The following is a 17,159-nucleotide window of genomic DNA, read 5'->3' on the forward strand; positions in this document are numbered from 1 at the left end:
CACCTTCTAGTTTGTCTTTTCATATTCCTTTAACCATTAGGACAACAATCAATACTTGAAGGATCATTTAGTTGATAGTTTCCTCTACTGACATCTTACGAATATTTTCAGTTTTATGTTATTCGTTTTCTATAATTTTCTATTTAATTATGAGATTTTTGGATATTAAATTATTTTATCTGCTTTGGACTTTAACTCGTATTATAATATCTTCTGTTTATGAATTGCTTTGAACTTTAACTTGTATTATAGTATCTATTATGTACTCTTACTATTATTTATGAATTTATTCTGATTTTTGGACGATGCATGGTTTAATATGAAAGTTTCATAATTTCTGTTAAATCGAATTATTGTTATGGTCTCCAAGATTCAGTCGTAACGTCTATGCTAGGTCTAGGTCTAGAAGATTACATATCTTTTGGAAAAAAAGTAAATCTATAATTAATATAATTAATCTAATTATAAATTATTATTATATCAATTATTTTGAGTGAGTCGTTTAAAAGATCAATTTAATAAATTGAATTCAACTTTGATCCTATAGTTTATAAATTTTAGGGTGTATTAATTCATCTAGTTACCTCAGTCGTTAAAAGAGGTATTGTTCTCCCTAAAGGTTATGAGTTCGAGCAATTGTGTCTGTAGGAATTAGAGTATTCTAAAAAATTAGAGTCTAACAATTTAGAGAGTAATAACATAATTTACTTAAATATAATTTACGATTAGTTGGTCATGATCTAAATTTTAAACTTTAAAAAATAATGACTGAAAACGATCCTATTAAAGTACACAATACTCTTCTTTCCATTAGTTTATCTTTTAATTTTATGACATAAATTGTAAATAATTTTTTATAAAATTTTTGATTTCGAAGTTATAAAAACTTCATCAAAATTAATTGAATCAATAGAGAAAGTTTGTTCGAACTCCCTAAATTCACCATCAAAAGCGTCCAATGACCTAAAAAAGTTTATCAACAAAGTTAATTTCGATAAACTCATCAATCGTAAGCTCAATTACATCAACAAAATTAACACTTTGGATATTTTCAGGATACCATATCGCTTTATAAACATTAAACTTAACGATTTCACCATCGAACTCTATTGTGAGAATACAGATTCTTACGTCAATTTTTGTATTGACAGTGCTAAGGAAAAGTTGCCCAAGGAGAATCTCAGATGAAGTATTTGAGCGATCATTTTCCATGTCAATGATATAAAAATACCCAAAAAATAAGAGAAAATAACCTCAGTGACCAAAAATCCCATATAATATACGATTTTAACCAACTTTTTCTGGATTTGCCAAAATGACCAACAAAATCGCAATGCGATCGCTAATTCGCAACGCGATCTCCATTATCGCAAATTCGCGTTGCATTTTCGCAATGCGATAGTTGAAAATCGCGTTGCGATGGTCTACAGTGTCGTTGCAATTTTCCCAATTCGCAATGCGAATAAGTAAATCGCAACGCGAATTGGGAAAATCGCAATGCGATACTGACTATCGCAATGCGATAATACAAAATCGCAACGAGATACTTACTTTCGCAACGCGATACTGACTTTTGCAACGCGATTCTGACTTTCGCAACGCGATAATACATAATCGCAATTCGATTTTCAAAGCGCCATTAGTATCCTGGCCAAGTATTTTATTTTTAAATTCCAAACACGAATATTAATATATTGGAACACTGAACCGTCCATAGTATATCCCGTAATCGCAACTCATAACCTAAAACCTAAAATCATAACTCAGTCCCATCTCCATCTCTCACTCTCTCACCCATCTCCGACGAAATCTGTCCCCATCTCCGGCGAAATCCATCTATCTCCATCTCTCAGAGCCACCCTCACAATCAGAAATGGAAAATCAACCAAATCAACCAACAAGGGTTAGTTTTTTTAATTATTTTCTTTTTGAATTTTTTGCATTATTATTAGGTTTTTCATATTGAAATTGATGATAAGTTTACTGGTAATTTCAATAATAGATTAACCATTTCACTTAGATTGCTTATTAAATCAACCGAGAATCGCAACGCGAAATGCAAATCGCAACGCGATTTTAGTTTCGCGTTGCGATTCTCTCGTTGCGATAGTCAAATTCGCGTTGCGATAGTCATTTTCGTGTTGCGATTTTCATTTTCAGAAACTATTCTTCTTCTGCAAATTGAAACTTGAATGAGTTGCATTACTTCAACCAAAAAACAAAGACAAATACGAAATTCACAGTGTTGTAAATTTAAGTTTGAAGAATAAACTACTACTCTTTATGTTTATTATTGTTTTTGGTATATCTTCACAGTGTAGTTTTTGGTATATCTAATTTAGTATGTTTATTGTTTTTGTAGAACTTTTATTCGGCTCAATTGACCTTGAGAAATAAAGTCAGCCTGGCCAAAACAATTGCGTCGAAGTTTTCACCTGCACAAAGAAAAATGTTTGAGGATACATGCTTCGGGCCATGGCTGAAAGTACAACATCCCGGTGGAGATGCGATGTTGACACACTTGTTTCTTCAAACCATGACTAGCGATCTACCAGAGACTATACAACGTCGTGATGAAGAGATATGGTTTGATTTTCCACCGGCGTATACGTGTTTTGGGCGAGAGGAGTTTTGCTTAATCACCGGTCTACGCTTCGGACACGATGATGTAGGTCGGTACACTAGACACATTACCCGCCCATCATGGCTATCCCGGGTTTTTCCTGAGCTGGAGAGGCCGAGTCTACACGTAGAAGACCAGACAAGATTGTTGAATAATAAAGACGGTTTTACTCGGATGGATGACGTCGACGTTGTCCGAGTATGCCTTCTAATTCTTTTGCATGCCGGCTTTTTAGGCAGAGAGGCCAGACAACCTATTCCAAATGATCTAATCAAATTTGTAGAAGACCTAAATGCGTGGAACCTGTTTCCGTGGGGCTCGTATTTATGGAAAGCTACATGGAATAAGTTATCGTCTGCCTTGGATGATCGAAAAAGTTTGCATGGCGATGGTTCCAAATACACTTTGACAGGCTTTATTTGGGCCTTTAAGGTAAGAATTTTTATATGATGTTTCCAAAATTATAAGTAATTATTTAACAATTACTAATGTTTGTTATTATATTGTTTGTAGATTTGGATATTTGAGGCCTTTCCCGCCATGAAGACATATGCAATAAAAACTTCAAATGATATTCCCAGGGCTATTTCCTGGAAGAGGAAACGGACCTTGCAATGGGAAGATTTACTACGATATACGACAATAAATAATGTAAGTTAACATAAATACTACCATATGTTTATAAACAAGTTATTACTAGTACACGTTTAACTTTGTTTGAGCTTTTATATTGTTAGGAGGCCAACACTCCTCTACAGAGGCTGACACCCACAGAAGCTGAGCTTGCCACTGATTGGTGGCAAGCTAGTAAGCGTTTTTTTGATGGAACGGTTGATGAGCAGCCTCCACTTCGGGAGCCATCACCTCGCCCAGAGCTATCACCTCACCCAGAGCCATCATCTGATCGACCCGGCTATACACCTCCACAACGACAGCCATCACCTATTCTGTCACATCATCGAGCCTCTTCTCCACCATCACCGCAAGATAGGCGACCGAAAAAGATGCCACAACGTTTATCTCCCTGTTCTCTACCTCCACCTCAACAGGATGAGTTAGGGGAGTTACGTGATGAGGTCAATGCCTTGCGTGAGGAGGTCGGTACTTTACGCAAAGACGATGGTGCATGGCGTGTTGAGGAGTCTACATTACGCGGTGAGGTAGCCGCTCTACGTGAGATGGTAGTATCGTTGCAGAATGAGGTTCATACTCTACGCAACGAGGTAAGTTTAAGATTTTTCATACTCGTAATTCATTCGGTTGTTGCCAATACTGCTAAACTGTTTTTGTTAGTATTTGTTTTTGGTTTTGTTTTTGTCTTTTGGTTGAAGTAATGCAATCCATTCAAGTTTCAATTTGCAGAAGAAGAATAGTTTACTTTCACAACACGAAAATGACTATCGCAACGCGAAAATGGCTATCGCAATGCGAAATGAAAATCGCAACGACAAAATCGCAATGCGAAATGAAATCGCAACGACAAAATCGCAACGCGAAATGAAAATCGCAATGCGATTTGTGTTTCGCATTGCGATTTTGTCGTTGCGATTTCATTTCGCGTTGCGATTTTGTCGTTACAATTTTCATTTCGCATTGCGATAGACATTTCCGCGTTGCGATAGTCATTTTCGCGTTGCGATTTTAAGTTTCGTGTTGCGAAAGTAAACTATTCTTCTTCTGGAATGTTTATATATGTTGTCCTTTTAAATGTTTATATAAATGCTTACTTCTGGAATGTTATCTGAGCATTTTGTGAACTATGATAGAATAATGACTTGGGTGAATACAATGCTAGTTTGAAACATATTTGTCTTTGTTTAATATCATGTATGTTTATTTACTGATTTATGTATTAATTTTTTTTAGCGGCCCGATAAGGTGGATGCTTTACGTCGGGTTTTCCTTGCACGACGGAGTTCACGCATCAGACGGCGTGGACGTGCTATTACGTCTCCGTTCACCCCAATGGTGCGAAGACTCCGCAAGAAGAAGCCCGACTCACCGGTCATCCCTCAAGAGTCCCCCTCCAATCGTTCAAGAGGCCCCTATTCTCCCTCAAGATTCCCCCCCCCCACCGTTCAAGAGGCCACTGTCATCGTTGAAGAGGTCCCTCCCACCATTCCAGAGCCCGATTCACATGGGGTAATATATCGAAGTATTGAGAAACCCCCACCGGTTCCGGACATGATGGATGAGAGTTGGCTCTCGTATGAGTTACCGGCTAGTACCCTTCCGGTATCTGAAGTGGAGAGGAGACAACTACCGGAAACAATTGTGGATAATACCCTTTGGGCTAAGACCACAGTTGATTTTTATCTACATGAGCGGAGCCAAGGGTGTTACACTGACATCAACAAACTCAACGATGAAATGTTTTTGTTGCTTGATCGGTCTTGGTGGGGTGTGCTATTAGGGGGTTGAAGACAGTGGCTATTTGGATGGGGAGGTAAGTCTTATATTTGTCTTATATATGATTTTGATTAATTTGTTTAAAAATTAATGTAATTCACTAATATATGTATTTTTTGTAAAACATCATATCGATGCGTGGGTGTCACGTCTACTAATAATAAGGAAGCTTAGGAAAAATAAAAAAATTCGCTATATACAATAATGCCGACGGCTTTTCACGCAGTTCACTTGAAGAATCAACGAGATGAATCATTTTTGTTGGGCAATGGACAAGCTAAACTTTATCCTGCATGGTGGGAGGTCGATAAGGTTAGTGTTTATTTTTTTAAATTTTTTAAAGGTGTTCATAAATAAATGCGCAAATAAATGAATTATTACTTATGATCGCAGGTGTTTATCCCTGTTTTGGAACGTCGTCACTGGCTTCTCGTCCAACTTCAGCTCCCATCCCTGAAGATAATAGTGTATGACAGCATGATCAATTACATATCACTGTCTGATTTGAGAGATATTTTCAAGGGATGGAGCTCTCATTTGGCTAAATTCTTGGATGGGATTAAGTATTGGAGTCATTCTGGACACAAGAAGCCAAAGAAGTTCAATGTCACAGTTGTCAGAGATGAGACCGCGCCACAGCAATCGCCGGGAGCCAGAGGGGATTGTGGTCCTCTCGTATGCCTTTGCTTGGCGCGTTTGACGACGGGAAGCACAGAGTTTTTACCTCCCACCGATAGAGATAGAGCTGCAGTAGGCTTGTGGTTTTGGCATTATATGGCTAGAGCAATATATTTGAGACGCTGCCTACCTGCATCCGCGTTATGAAAGTGTCCATTGTTAATTGGTAAGTCAAATGCAAGTTTTGTTAACATATATACTCCTTTTGGTTTAAAAATGTTTGGTTAAGTACCTAGAATTCAATAATTTGCTGTTTGTAGGTTTTAGATGTGTAGGAAGTCTTGTTTGAGCAAATGTTTGGTTTCTGCAGGTTAATCCTTAAGTGAGCTGCGTGAAATGGATGTACGGGGTCACAAAGTTGTTGATTCATTGATTCAATAATTGATGAAGAAATAAGAATTATTATTATTTTTTGATTGTTTAATTGATTTGTAAAAGATGATTTGTAAATGTTGATTTGTTTAATTGATGTGTACATAATTTGTGTTGAAATGTAATAGTTGATTTGTTGATTTTCAATCTGCTTTATGTTGAAGGCAAAACAGACTATCGCAACGCGAAATGCCTATCGCAACGAGAAAATCGCAATGCGAAATGAAAATCGTAATGCGAAATGAAAATCGCAACGAGAAAATCGCAATGCGATTTTCATTTCGCATTGCGATTTTCTCGTTGCGATAGCCATTTTCGCGTTGCGATAGCCATTTTCGCGTTGCGATAGTCAAATGAATGTCTAATAAGTGATAACAACTGAACAGATCATATCAATGTTCAAACTCAAGTTACTAATACATGCCTAACTGAAAATGTTAAAAGTGCACACATAAAATACACATAATGCAAGTTTTGTTAACATATATACTCCTTTTGGTTTGAAAATGTTTGGTTAAGTACCTAGAATTCAATAATTGTTAAAAGTTTATGCATGTTAATCCTCGTTGCCTTTTTCATTTCGCATTGCGATTCTATCGTTGCGATTTGAATTTCGCATTGCGATGGTCAAATGATTGCCTTTCGCAACGCGATTCTGACTTTCGCAACGAGATAATACAGAATCGCAATGCGAGTTTCAAAGTTCGCAACAGGTTTTAGTTTCGCAAGCCAAATTTTTTGTGTATATATCTACGCAGCAGCAACAACTCATAACCTAAATCCCTAAATCGCAACTCATTCCATCTCCATCTATCACTCTCTCCGGCGACATCCGTTCCTATATCCAACGACATCCTTCCCCATCCGGCAACAGGTCTTAGTTTCGCATCTCGTTTGTTTAGTTACAACCATGAAATCATCTAATGTTGATCATGTTTGGATAGATTTGTGTTTTGGAGGGTCATGGGAGAATGTTCATGGTGTTTTACAATATATGCCTTTACCCATGAATCTTCAACTAAAACTATCATTAAAGAAGTTAACTTATGAAACCCTAATGTTACGTGTTTCAAAGAAATTGAATTTAGAGCCCCTAAGTGGATTTAGGCTATCTTATCAGAGAAATGGTAAAGTTTATTTGTTAACCGACAATGAAGATGTTGAACGATTCATTGCTTACATTAATGTTTCAAGTGATGATGTTACATTGTATGTTGTTGAACCTAGAAGTAGTATTGTTGGGTCAGTAGCGGGTAGTAATCAACTAAGTAGGTCTCAAAACCCACAGCCTTTCTCTAATCTAAATCCAAATCAACTTTCAGCACCAAATTCCGGTTTTCGTATTGACCAATTAGACGATGATGAGCCAAGAGAAAAAATTGTGAGTACTAGTCAGTATTCGAAATTTGATCTTGGTCAATACCCGGACTTTGATATTGGTCAATACACGGATTTTGATGATGTTTCAGAAGAAGAAACAGACCCTGCGTGTAATGATTTTGATATTGGTCAATACCCGAATTTTGATGATGAACCACCCGTTGCCGAGGAAGATGTTGTTGATGATAATGAGGAGGAAGTTACGACTGTGAATGAACATGTTGAACATCCATTCTGTAATTCATATAATCCTGAAGAAGAAAAAGAAGAAGAAAAAGTCCCCGAAGAAAAGAAAATGCCACGGGAGTATAACTGGAATATGCCAGAATTACTTCAGCTACCGGAAGAAGAGTTGGCAAAGAAAGCAGTTGATTGTTACACAAAAGTTATTCGTATCAAGAAAGATGATTGTTTTGATACAAAGGAAGACTTGAAGATAGCTTTGTATACGAAATGTGTGGAAGATGACTATCAACTAAAAGTTAACAAATCAAGCAAAGATCGTTTCGAAACAAGGTGTACGATTGACAAAAACTGTACGTGGCGTATGATTGCAAAGAGGATAAAAGATTGCGCAATGTTTCAAGTTAGGACTTTTATTGATAAACATACATGTTCAAGAACCCAAATTTTCCTCACCATAGACAGGCAAACAAAAAGGTGTTGGGTGATTTTCTGGCTGAGTTAATGTTTTTGAATGGCAGGGTATATCGGGGACATGAAATTATGACTGACATGAATGCTCGGTTCAAGATTAGTATATCATATTCTCAAGCTTGGAGAGCCAAATGTTATGCCTTGGAATTGTTGAGAGGGTCGCCAGAAGCATCGTTTGCCCAACTGCCGGCTTATTGTCACAATTTAAAGCTGAAAAATCCTGGGTCGGTAACTCATATCAAAACAGATAGAGATGGACGCTTTGAGTTGCTGTTTATCGCCATTGGTGATGCGGTTAGTAAATCAATATAATTCTGTTGACTCATTTCTGTTAGTTACATGCATTTCACATTTAAATGATTATATTTCTTGTGTATATTATTTTGTAGATTCGTTCGTTTATTACTTGCATGCGCCCAGTTATATAGTTGACAGAGCACATTTGAAAGGTCGATACCTTGGAGTAAACTTAGCAGTAGCCATGGATGCTAACAATGGGATATTGCCAATAGCTTACGGGGTTGGCAAATCTGAAACCTCTGATTCATGGACATGGTTTATGGGGCATCTTAGGGATTGCATAGGTCCTATTAGCAATCTGACAATCATATCCGATAGGGCAAACTCAATTGGCAACGCTGTTAGAAGGTGTTTCCCAGATGCTTTTCATGGACTTTGTGGTGTTCATTTGTATAGAAATCTAAAATCAAGGTCTGCTGGTATAAAAGCACAAATGGACATATTGGAAGGCTGTAAAGGCTTATCGGGAAGTGGATTTCAATAAGCATATAAACTGTTTAAGACGTGTTTTGCCTCAGTGTGCTCAAACACTAGAAGATGTCGGGTTTGAAAGATGGTCAAGAGTACATCAACTTGGAGCAAGATATGGTTTCATGACGTCTAATAGTGTAGAATCAATTAACGCTCTAAGTCGTCATTCCCGGAAATTACCCATTACTATGTTAATGGAGTTTTTTCGAGCCTCTATTCAACAGTGGTACTACAAGAAAAGAAACCATGCAGGTATTATTTCTTTGAATTCGTTACTTATCATATATTTTACTAAGTATTATTTATTTAAATTTACAGGAACATTGGAACATCGTGTTACACCATGGACTGAAAAAAAGATAACGAAACGTGTTGTGAAGTCAACGTCATGGAGAGTTGAACCATGTTCAAACACTTTGTTTGAAGTACTGTATAATAACTTAAATGGGCTTGTCGATCTAAATGCAAGGACGTGTAGTTGTATGAAATGGCAAACATCTGGTTATCCGTGTGGCCATGTTATAAAAGTTGCTCTTCATCTAAACCAAGATGATTCAAGCACATACGATATGGATTGCTACACTACAGAAGTATATCGACATACTTATGCCGAGATTGTCTACCCTATTTCACATCCTTCTGAGTGGGACATACCATATGACTTACAAACAGTTTTGCCACCAGCCATGGACAGAAGGCTACCTGGCCGACCAAAAAGTCACGATCGTATACTGTCTAAGGGTGAAGAGAAGAAGAGATCGACATGTAGTCGGTGCAAGGAAAATGGTCATACAAGGTTGACATGTGGATCACCAGTGCCATCACAATCATCTTTTCCTCTACCAAAATATGGATCATCATCAAAATCCAAAGCTCATATGGTGTCAAGAAAAAGGCAATCAAAATTGCAATCATCTTTAAAATCCCAATCACAACTGGCTTCACCTTTTGGGACTGTTAACTTAGGTGATTTTTAAATGCAAACGTTGTATTATGTAGATTTTATGTGTGAACTTTTAACTTTTTCAGTTAGGCATGTATTAGTAACTTGAGTTTGAAAATTGCTATGATCTGTTCAGTTGTTATCACTTAATAGGTAATCATCTTAATGTCTATCGCAACCCGGAAATTACTATCGCAATGCGAAATGAAAATCGCAACGAGAGAATCGCAATGCGAAATAAAAATCGCAACGCTAATTTCGCAATGCAAAATGAAAATCGCAACGAGGGAATCGCAATGCGAAATGAAAATCGCAACGCGAATTTAATTTCGCGTTGCGATTCTCTCGTTGCGATTTTCATTTCGCGTTGCGATTCTCTCGTTGCGATTTTCATTTCGCATTGCGATAGTACTTTTGCCTTCAACATAATGCAGATTGAAATCAACAAAATCAACCATTACATTTCAATCAATTAAACAAGCACAAATAAGAATTATGTTAACATCAATTAAACAAATCAACTTTTACAAATCACCTTTTACAAATCAATTAAACAATCAAAAAATAAGCAATAATTATTAGAGAAAATAACACTTCTACTATTGAATCAACTTTTGCAGCCATACATCATTTTCACGCAGCTCACTTCTGAGATTAACCTGCATAAACCAAACATTTGCTCAAACAACACTTTCTACACATCTAAAACCTACAAACAGCAAATTATTGAATTCTAGGTACTTAACCAAACATTTTCAAACCACAAGCCTATAAACATACCAATTGTTTATGGACATTTTTATAACGCGGATGCAGGTAGGCAGCGTCTCGTATATATCGATCTAGCCATATAATGTCGAAACCACAAGCCTACTGCAGCTCTATCTATCGGTGGGAGATAGATACTTTATACTTCCTGTGATCAAACGGTCCAACGCCAAGCATACGAGAGGACCACAATCCCCTCTGGGTCCTTTCGTTGTTGTGGTGCGGTCTCGTCTCTGCTAACTGTAATATTGAGCTTCTTTGGCTTCTTGTTTCCAGAACGAGTCCAATAATTTATCGCATCCAAGAATTTAGCCAAATAAGAGCTCCATCCCTTAATAATATCTCTTAAATCAGCCAATGATATGTAATTTATCATGCTGTCATATACTATTGCCTTAAGGGATGGGATCTGAAGCTCGACGAGAAGCCAATGGCTACGTTCCAAAACAGGGATAAACACCTACAATCATAAGTAATAATTCATTCATTTGCGCACTTATTTATGAATACCTTTAAACTCAATCTAAAATAAACACTAACCTTATCGACCTCCCACCATGCAGGATAAAGTTTAGCTTGTCCATTGCCCAGCGTAAATGATTCATCTCGTTGATTCTTCAAGTGAACGGCGTTAAAAGACGTCGGCATAATTATATATCGTGTATTTCTTTATTTTCCTTAAGTTTCCTAATTATTAGAAGACGTGACACCCACGCATCGATATGATTTTACAAAAAAAGACATATATTAGTAACTTACATAAATTTACAAAAAAATAATCAAATTAAATATAAGAAAAATATAAGACTTACCCCTCCATCGAAATAGCCATTGTCTTCGACCCCTAATAATACGCCCCACCAAGACCGATCAAGCAACAAATAGATATCATCATTGAGCTTGCATATGTCAGTGAAACACCCCTGGCTTCGCTCATGTAGATAAAAATCAACTGCGGTCTTAGCCCAAAGGGTGTTATCCAGAATTGTGTCCGGTAGTTGTTCCCTCTCCACTTCAGATACCGGTATGGTACTGGCCGGTAACTCATACGAGAGCCAACTTGAATCCATCATGTCCGGCACGTCAGAGGGTTTCTCAAGAATCCTACATATGACGCCATGTGAATCGGGCTCTTGAATGGTGGGAGGGACCTCTTCAACGATGACAGTGGCCTCTTAAACGGTGGGAGGGGACTCTCGAGGAATGATAGGGGCCTCTCAATGATAGGAGTGGACTCTTGAGGGATGACAGTGGCCTCTTGAACGGTGGGAGAGGACTCTCGAGGAATGATAGGGGCCTCTTCACGATAGGAGTGGACTCTTGAGGGATGACAGGCGAGTCGGGCTTCTTCTTGCGGTGTCTTCGTACTATTGGGGTATACGGAGACTTAATAGCACGTGCACGCCGTCTGATGCGTGAACTCTGTCGTGCAAGAAAAACCCGACATAAAGCATCCACCTTATCGGTCCGATAAATAATTAAATACAAATATCAGTAAATAAACGGACATGATATTTAAACAGTGAAAACAATGACAAATATATTTCAAACTTCAACCAAAAGACAAACAAAGACAAATACTAACTTCACAGTGTTAAAGAATACACAGTTTAGCAGAATTGGCAGCAACCGAATAAATTTACTTCAACCAAAAGACAAAACCAAAAGACAAATATTAACTTCACAGTGTTAATAAACAGTTTAGCAGTATTGGCAGCAACCGAATAAATTTACTAAGCAATCTAAGTGAAATGGTTAATTTAAGTGAAATTACGAGTAAATTTATCATCAAGTTAAATATGGAAAATCTTAAACTTACCTCGTTGCGTAGAGTATGAACCTCATTCTGCAACGATACTACCATCTCACTTAGAGCGGCAACCTCACCACGTAAAGTAGACACCTCCACACGCCATGCACCATCATTATCGCGTAGAGTACCGATCTCCTCACGCAAGGCATTGACCTCATCACGTAACCCCCTTGACTCATCCCGTGGAGGTGGAGAATAGGGAGATAGAAGTCGTGACATCTTTGCCGGTCGCCTATCATGAGGTGATGGTGGAGAAGAGGCTCGATGATGTGACGGGATAGGTGATGGCTCTCGTTGTAGAGGTGTATAGTCGGGTCGATCAGGTGATGGCTCTAGGTGAGGTGATGGCTCTCGAAGTGGAGGAAGTGGAGGCTGCATCATTCGTGCCATCAAGAAAATGCTGACTACTTGCCACCAATCAGTGGCAAGCTCAGCCTCCGTGGGTGTCAGTCTCATTAATGGAATGTTGGCCTCCTAAAAATATAAAAACTCAAACAAAGTTAAACGTCTACTATTAATAACTTGTTTATATATGATAGTATTTGTGTTAACTTACATTATTTATTTTCGCATATGGTATTAAGTCTTCCCAATCCAACAGACGTTTCCTCTTCCAGGAAATAGCCCTGGGAATATCATTTGAAGTTTTTATTGCATATGTCTTCATGACGGGAAAGGCCTCGAATATCCAAATCTACAAACAATATAATAACAAACATTAGTAATTGTTAAATAATTAATTATAATTTTGAAAACATTATATAGAAATTCTTACCTTAAAGGCCCAAACAAAGCCTGACAAAGTGTATTTCGACCCATCACCCCGCAAACTTTTGCGGTCATCAAAGGCAGACGACAACTTAGTCCAGGTAGCTTTCCATATATACGAACCCCACGGAAACAGATTCCATGCATTTAGGTCCTCTACCAATAATATTAGCTCCTGAGGAATAGGTTGTCTGGCCTCTCTGCCTAAAAAGCCGGCATACAAAAGTAGTAGAAGGCATACTCGGACAACATCGACGTCATTCATCCGAGTAAAACCATCTTTCTTATTAAACACAATTTCTTCATATCGTCGACGTGTAAGTTCGGCTTCTCTATTGACTCATCAGGAAAAACCCTGGATAACCATGATGGGCGGGTGATATGACGAGTGTACCGGCCTACATCATCGTGTCCGAATCGTAGACCAGTGATTAAGCAGAACTCCTTCCGCCCAAAACAAGTATACGCCGGTGGAAAATGAAACCATATCTCTTCCTCACCACGTTGTATACTGTCGGGTAGATCTCTAGTCATAGTCTGAAGCCACAAATGGGTCAAATTAGCATCTCCACCCGGATGCTGTACTCTCAGCCATGGCCCGAAGCATGTTTCCTCAAACAATTTTCTTTGTGCAGGTGAAAGCTTCGAAGCAATTGTAGTGGCTAGGCTAACTTTATTCCTTAATGTCAATGAAGCCGAAAAAATTTTCTACAAAAACAATAAACATACCAAGTTAGATATACCAAAAACTACACTGTCAAGATATACCAAAAACAATAAACATAAATAGTAGTTTATTCTTGAAACTAAAAATTTGCAACACTGTTTTGTCTTTTGGTTGAAATGAAAATCGCAATGAGATAATGAGAATCGCAACGCGGAAATGACTATCGCAACGAGAGAATCGCAACGCGAAATGAAAATCGCAACGCGAAATGAAAATCGCGTTGCGATTTTTATTTCGCGTTGCGATAGTTATTTCCGCGTTGCGATTTTCATTCTCGAAACTATTCTTCTTCTGCATTACTTCAACCAAAAGACAAAACAAAGAAAAATACTAACTTCACAGGCTAAACAGTTTAGCAGTATTGGCAGCAATCGAATGAATTTAATAAGAAATCTAAGTGAAATGGTTAATTTATTATTGAAATTACCAGTAAACTTATCATCAATCTCAATATGAAAAACCTAAAATAATGCAAAAATTTCAACAACAAAAAAACTAACCCTCGGAGGTTGATTTTCTATTTCTGAATGATTGTGAGGGATTTTTGACTGTGAATGGTTGTGAGGGATTTCGCCGGCGATGGGGACGGAAATCTTCGGAGATGGGGACGGATTTCGCCATAGAGAGTGAGAGATGGAGATGGGACTGAGTGTTGTGATTTTGGGTTTGAGGTTATGAGTTGCGATTACTGTGGACGGTTCAGTTTCCGATTTATTAAGAAAACATTCGTGTTTGGAATTTGAAAAAAAAATACGCGTTAATACGAATGGCGCTATGTAAATCGCGTTGCGAAAGTCAGAATCGCGTTGCGAAAGTCAGTATCTCGTTGCGATTTTGTATTATCGCATTGTGATAGTAAGTATCGCATTGCGATAGTCAGTATCGCATTGCGATTTTCCCAATTCGCGTTGCTATTTACTTATTCGCATTGCGAATTGGGAAAATCGCAACGACACTGTAGACCATCGCAACGCAATTTCCAACTATCGCAACGCGAAATGCAACGCGAATTTGCGATAATGGAGATCGCGTTGCGAATTAGCGATCGCATTGCGATTTTGTTGGTCATTTTGGCAAATCCGGAAAAAGTTGGTTAAAATCGTATATTATAAGGCATTTTTGGTCACTGAGGCGATTTTCTCAAAAAATAATTTGTATACTTTTACTAAGACGTTCTCCAATACTTCTTCTGAGTAGATAACTGAGCAATATGCCAATTGAATGGTAACTCTCGTGTCCTTCAATGGTTCGGCTAAAATAGTATTATAAATGGATAGAGGTATCAAGTTTATTGAGGCTCCCAAATCGCACATCGCACGTTTTATGCCCACTTTGCCAATTTTACAAGGTATGGCGAACATGCCTTGGTCCTTTAACTTTGGTGGAAGCTGTCGGGTCAAAACCACAGAAACATGCTCTCCAAGGTTTACTTTCTCATGTCCGGTAAGTCTTCTTTTAGTAGTGCAAAGCTATTTAAGGAAACGTACATACCTGGGCACCTTCCGAATTACTTCTAAGAGTTGAATATTGATCTCAACTTTTCGGAAGACGTCTAAAATCTCCTTCTCCTTTGCTTGATTGTCTTTCTTTATGAATCTCGCTAGGAAATGAGGTAGAACAACATATGAAGAAGGTGCATCTTCAAAAATTAGATTATTCTTTCTTTGAATTGTGGCGTCATCTTCCTTTTGGGATTTGGCGTCAATTACTTTTTCATTCTTTTGAGATTTGACATCAATCTCCTTTTGGATTGGTTGTTCGATGACTGTTCCTCTTCTTAGAGTGATGTTACTCATATTCCCCAGTGGGTTCGCTTTAGCTTGTGAGGGAAGTTTGTCGTGTGATTCTAAGCTGCCCACAGTTTGTGCCAATTGACTGATCTACTTGTCAATTTCTTACAAGTGTGACTCCATGCAGTTCTAAAATTTTTTATTGGGATTGTTCCAATCATTCCACGAGGGTCTCGAGTGAAGTCTTTGGCGGTTAATATGGTTGTGGTGGAGGCGGCCTTGGCTGGTAAGATTGTTTGGGCCTAAGGTTTTGCACATACCTGAAATTAGGATGATCTCACCATCCCAAATTGTATGTGTTTCTATAGGGATTATACGACCTTTGGGGAAGTCCTGGAAAATTTCCCATGGTATTCACTTATGCGCTTGTTTCATCTTGGAGCGTTAGGCAGCAATCAGTTGGGTGGTTTGGCATCGTACATATCCCGTATACTTTGGTTGATCCATTATTTCTTCCAATAAGAGAATTAACTATATTAGTTAATTTGTTGATTTTATTTTCAAGTGAAACGTTGCTTAACTCGTTAATTCACTCTCAACAGTTAATCGTTCGGTTGAATTCACTCGATGCACCAAACTGTTGAGATTTGGCTGCCATCGTTGAAATTAATTCAATCACTTGGTTTGGTGTCATATTGACGAGAGCTCCCCTACTTGCAGCGTTGATCATTTTCATTTCCATCGGAAGTAAGCCTTCGTAGAAATATTGTAGAAGTGTCTGCTCGGTCAATCCGTGTTGCGGACAACTCGCACATAGTTTCATGAATCGCTCTCAGTAGTCGTAAAGCTATTTTTCGTGCTTTTGTTTAATTTCAAGTATACTCCGCCTTAATTCACTTGCCTTCGCTGTTAGGAAAAATCTATTGAGAAAAATACGATTTAAATCAGCCCAAGTATTTATCGAATTTGGTGGTAAATAAAATAGTCATTCTTTCGCTATGCCATATAAAGAAAATAGAAATGCTCGTAATTTAATTTGATCTTCGGATACTCCCTGACGTTTCATGCTTGAAAAACCCAATGAAATTCCGCTAAGTGCTTGTGCGGGCTCTTGCTAGGAAGATAGTGAAAGGTAGGAAGTAGATGTATCACTCCCGTTTTGAGTTGAAATGGCATTTCACCTTGAGGGAAAGCGATGCAGATTGGTTGTTGTACCGTAGGAGCTGCGACTAGTTCGCGAATTGTTTGATCACCTATTGGTTCTGGGTGTTATACGTCGTGCATTGGATCGACAATGGGTGTGTGATCGGCGTCGATTGGATTGGTGGATTGCGTGGAATCCATCGATTCCTCGTATGTGGCATAAGTTGAATCTTCGAAATTTGACAGCTCTTACCGTTTTCTTCATTTTCTCCTGAAGTGTTTGACTGTGAATTTGTCTAATGCGCTTCGATTTTCAGAAAAATATATAAGTAATATTTTATATATGATTATAACACGCAAAAATTATATGAATATAC

Source organism: Hibiscus syriacus, unplaced genomic scaffold (assembly GCF_006381635.1).
Source record: "Hibiscus syriacus cultivar Baekdansim isolate YM2019G1 unplaced genomic scaffold, ASM638163v2 tig00000298_pilon, whole genome shotgun sequence".
Taxonomy (NCBI): Eukaryota; Viridiplantae; Streptophyta; class Magnoliopsida; order Malvales; family Malvaceae; genus Hibiscus; species Hibiscus syriacus.